The following is a 4,924-nucleotide window of genomic DNA, read 5'->3' as shown; positions in this document are numbered from 1 at the left end:
CACGTCTCTCTCCAACCCCAGGCACTCCAGAACTGCCAGCCTTCTCTCTGTCACCAGCCAGTTCAAGCTCTTCCCTGACATGGGGCCTTAAGAGTTGCCATTATCTCTCCCTCCTAACTTCTACTGAGCTCCATGTGATGTCCTCAGGAAGCCTGTCCAAATCCCATGTAGTTTCCAAACTGGGTTCTGTCTCCAAATGGAACACTTTCCCAGCAGAAGAACACAGACACCAATAGATCTCCTGGGCAAGTACAGATCTCCAAAGCTCTGGTCTGGAGAGCCCAGCCCTGGAACACATCCTCTGAAAATGTTATCTAGACCTTCTCTCCCAAATAGACCAGGAGTTTGCGCAGGGCTAGGTTGGCAGGAATTGAAGCTTATTATCTTAGTATTCCAGGACTCAAAGTGGCATCCACAAGTGTTTATTGAATGAATACATGAATGAATGACCAACCAAAATTTTATTTCTGACACCCATTATTCTATCCTTTCCAAACTGAATTCATAGAGTTGTTCTCACAATCCCAGATCTAAACAAAATTATGCGTAAATGGGATGAAAACTGTTGGCTTCACTGAGGGTCCACTTCTCTGCTCGCTAGTCTTTGCCGTACTCTGTCTTTCTTCACACTCTTTTCCTGAGCACAGACTTCCATTTATATTAAAGACGGTGTAAAATCACTTCATGTGTAACAAAGCTTGGCACCCATTCCTTACTGAACTGAGCAGTCGAATATTATTCAGGCTTGTAAAACCTTGAAGAGCTACCACAAAACAGCCCCTTTAAAAAGGGGATTTATGGGGCGCCTGGGTGGCTTAGTCGGTTAAGCGTCCGACTTTCGCTTAGGTCATGATCTCGCAGTTCGTGGGTTCAAGCCCTGCGTCGGGCTCTGTGCTGACAGCCAGCTCAGAGCCTGGAGCCTGTTTCAGTCTGTGACTCCCTCTCTCTCTGACCCTCCCCTGATCGTGCTGTCTCTCTGTCTCTCCTAGAAATAAATAAAACATTAAAAAAAAGCGGGGAGATTTATTTTTGATAATAAATATACATGGAATGCAAGTCAAAAAGAACAAAGTGATATGTGTAGAAAATCACTCTTTCCCCTTCCCTGGACTTTCCTCTTACTATAGTAAGGAGCAGGCAGCACTCATACAGATACATACATACTGAGAAGCAAGCTTTCACCATTTCATAAAAATTATAGCATATCATACGCCCTGTTGTGCACCAGGTTTTCTTCACACAGTGATATACGTTGAGGACATTCTCTATCAGCACACTTTGCTCTACTTAATTCTATTAAATGACTTCTAGTATTCCATTATATAGCCTACTAAATTTTGTTTAACTAGACCCAATTTAACTAGACCTACTAAAGTCTAGTTAAGCACTTAGATTTTCTGCTCCTTTGTTATGACATAAAATTTTGGAATAAATATTCTTGTATCAGCAAATTTTTTTCACAGAGCCAAGTATATACACCCTTAAAAGTAGGTTTCCAGGGTCAAAGGCCTTAGACATCTAGACTTTTGCAGGATATTGGAAATCCGAAGAGGATGTACCAGGTGACACTCACACTAGCATTGCCCAAGAATACAGGTTTTTCCACACCCACACAGTTACACTTTCGGACTTGGCTTTGTCTTCATATCTGATTTTGAATCAGCAGTGATTTGGGAGCCCTTCAGCTTTAGTTTCTCCTTCTGCTAAATGTAATGAACATTTGGAAAATGGAATCTAAAAGGATCCTGAAATCCTTTACTCCTGCAAAGCCATTTGGCTTGTGAACCTTCTCACTTGGTATTTCTCTTTCTGCAAGTGAGGTGTTCAGCCACAAGTGTCAAATATTAGACTATGCCCTTGGTTATGGATAAAGATTCCAAATGCTCAAGAAAGTGATCACCCTCCCAGAACACCATTTAATTGTGTTCTGATTTGGGGCCAGTTGCACTTTTGAATTTCAGTTTTCTCTTCTGTAAAATGGTCACAGTGTAATGCCTACTTGTCAGGTTAAAGTAGGTATTGGGGCACATGGGTGGCTCAGTTGGTTGAGCATGCAACTTTGGCTGAGGTCATGATCTAACAGTTGGTGGGTTTAAACCCCACATTGGGCTCTCAGCTGTCAGCACAGAGCCTGCTTTAGATCTTCTGTCTCCCTTTCTCTCTGCCCCTCTCCCACTCATACTGTCTCTCCCTCTCTCAAAAATAAATAAGCATTAAAAAAAACTTTTAAAATAAAGCAGGGATTACCTGGATTAATAGACATATCTAAGACAGGCTAGGCACTCAACACATGGTAATATTGTTATTGTGGACTTATTTGCATATAGTCACAATACACTGAGGCTCCAAAAATGGCATATTCTACATTCATTCATTCAACCAATATTAGGGACCATGTGCCAGGCACCATGGTAGCTTGCTGAAGGGACAGAAATAGACTGGCCTTGAGGAATCCCTGTGTAGAGCAGTAAAAACACAGCCTTTCTGGTCAGGTAGACCTGAGTGGACTCTTCCACCTGGGCAAGTGAAGACACAGTCCTCTTTTGTAAAGTGGGCTTAAAAATATCTGTGGGCATCACTGAATTATTTTGAGGGTTCAATCAAGTGACATATACAGAGAACTTAGCTAAGTGTCTGGCATCTAGCAAGAATCCAACATATAAGTACAGTGGTCCCCCTTAACCACAGGGTACATTCCAAGACCCCCAATGGATGCCATTAGCACTGAACCGTATATATCCTATGTTTGTGCCTATACATACACACCTATGATAACATTTAATTTATAAATTAGACACAGTAAGAGATTAACAATAATAATGATAAAATAGAACAATTATAACAATGTACTGTAATAAAAGGCATGTGAGTGTGATCTCTCTCTCTCAAAATTTGTTATTGTACTATACTCCCCTCTCTTCTTATGATGATGCCTATGAGACCAGAGATGCAAGGAAGTGAATGGTGCAGGCATGTGAATAGCACCAGCCTGCTATTGACCTTCTGCCGATTTGTCAGAAGGAGCATCTGCCTCAGAACATGGTCACCACCAGTAAATGAAACTGGGGAAAGTGAAACGGTGGATAAGTTGGGGGTGGGGAGGGGGCTACTGCATAAGTAATGTTTGGGTGGCTATGTGCAGATAGGAGAGATCCCAATGAGTCAGAGAAAATTCTAGGAAGGCTTTGAAAAGGAAGTTACACTAGATCAGGCTATTGAAGGACAAGCAGAAAGGGGAGGAAGGCATTCAGACAGATCTGTATGGAACACTGTAGTGTAGATACTGAGATGTCTGGGGCACTAGAGGAGTGACTATCTCCAGGCCAATTGCTGGCTTACGGAAGTGTGGGTCCTAGCACGTGGGTTTCAAGCTCTCTTTGCTCCTTCATTAGCTATTTTTGGTTACTCTTTAATATAATTTGTTATCAAATTGGTTTCCAATCAACACCCAGTGCTCATCCCAAGAAGTGCCCTCCTCCATGTCCATCACCCCTTTCCCTCTCTCTCACCCCCATCAACCCTCAGATTCTTCTCAGTATTTGAGAATCTCTTATGGTTTGCCTCCCTCCCTCTCTGTAACCTTTTTCCCCCTTCCCCTCCCCTATGGTCTTCTGTTAAGTTTCCCAAGATCCACATGAGTGAATGGTTATCTGTCTTTCTCTGCCTGACTTATTTCACTTAGCATAATACTCTCCAGTTCCATCCACGTTGCTGCAAATGGCCAGATTTCATCCTTTCTCATTGCCAAGTAGTATTCCATCGTATAGATAAACCACATCTTCTTGATCCATTCATCTGTTGATGGACACTTAGGCTCTTTCCATGTTTTAGCTATTGTGGAGAGTGCTGCTATGAACATTGGCGTCCATGGGCCCCTATGCATCAGCAGTCCTGTATCCCTTGGGCAAATTCCTAGCAGTGCTATCGCTGGGTCATAGGGGAGTCCTACTGTTAATTTTTTGAGGACTCTCCACACTGTTTTCTAGATGGGCTGCACCAGTTTGCATTCCCACCAGCAGTGTGAGAGGGTGCCTGTTTCTTCCACATCTTTGCTAGCATCTATACTCCCCTGATTTGTTCATTTTTGCCACTCGGACTGGCATGAGGTGGTATCTCAGTGCGGTTTTGATTTGTATTTCCCTGATGATGAGTGACGTTGAGCTTCATTTCATGTGTCTGTTGGCCATCTGGATGTCCTCTTTGGAGAAGTGTCTGTTCATGTCTTCTGCCCATTTCTTCACTGGATTATTTGTTTTTCGGGTGTAGAGATTGATGAGTTCCTTATAGATTTTGAATACTTGCCCCTTATCCGATATGTTCATTAAGTATTTTTAAATCACTCAAGGAATACAATCACATTTTACAAATTGGAAAGAGAAAACAAGAAAAATTTCCCCATCTCCCCTTTTCCAAAACCCTAACCCAACTACCTTGAATATTTTGGTATCTTTCCTTCCAGCCTTTCTTTTAATCTTTGATGGCTTTAAAAGTAGTCATACTCTATACTATTTCATATTTATATATACATAGATAAATTTTTTAAAAATTTCTGCTCTTTCCACTTCACTGTGCATACATGGTTCCTGCCAGGCCATGTGTCCTCTCCCAAAACACTGAGTCGGGTTCAAATCCCAACTCTGCACCCCTTGGTAGCTTGAAGCTGAGTGTCTTATTCTGTAATCTCCCTGTGTCTCGGGCTATCTGTAAGAACTCGTAAAGCACAGCCCTGGCATAACCTCTTAGAAATGGGGCTTATGCCTCTCCTTACCCCTCCCACTTGAAGGTTGGCTCCATGAGAATAGGACCAGTGCCCATCTTTGCCCACCACTGAGCCCCTACCACCATATCAATGCCTGGTATGAAGCTGGCATTCAAGCAATGCTTTCAGAAAAACCAGTGACAACAGGCTGATCACTCATCAGAA

This window comes from Hyaena hyaena, unplaced genomic scaffold (assembly GCF_003009895.1).
Source record: "Hyaena hyaena isolate Hyena2069 unplaced genomic scaffold, ASM300989v1 scaffold_195, whole genome shotgun sequence".
Classification (NCBI taxonomy): domain Eukaryota; kingdom Metazoa; phylum Chordata; class Mammalia; order Carnivora; family Hyaenidae; genus Hyaena; species Hyaena hyaena.
The sequence above is the reverse complement of the archived record's forward strand: the minus strand, read 5'-3'. Positions refer to the sequence as shown.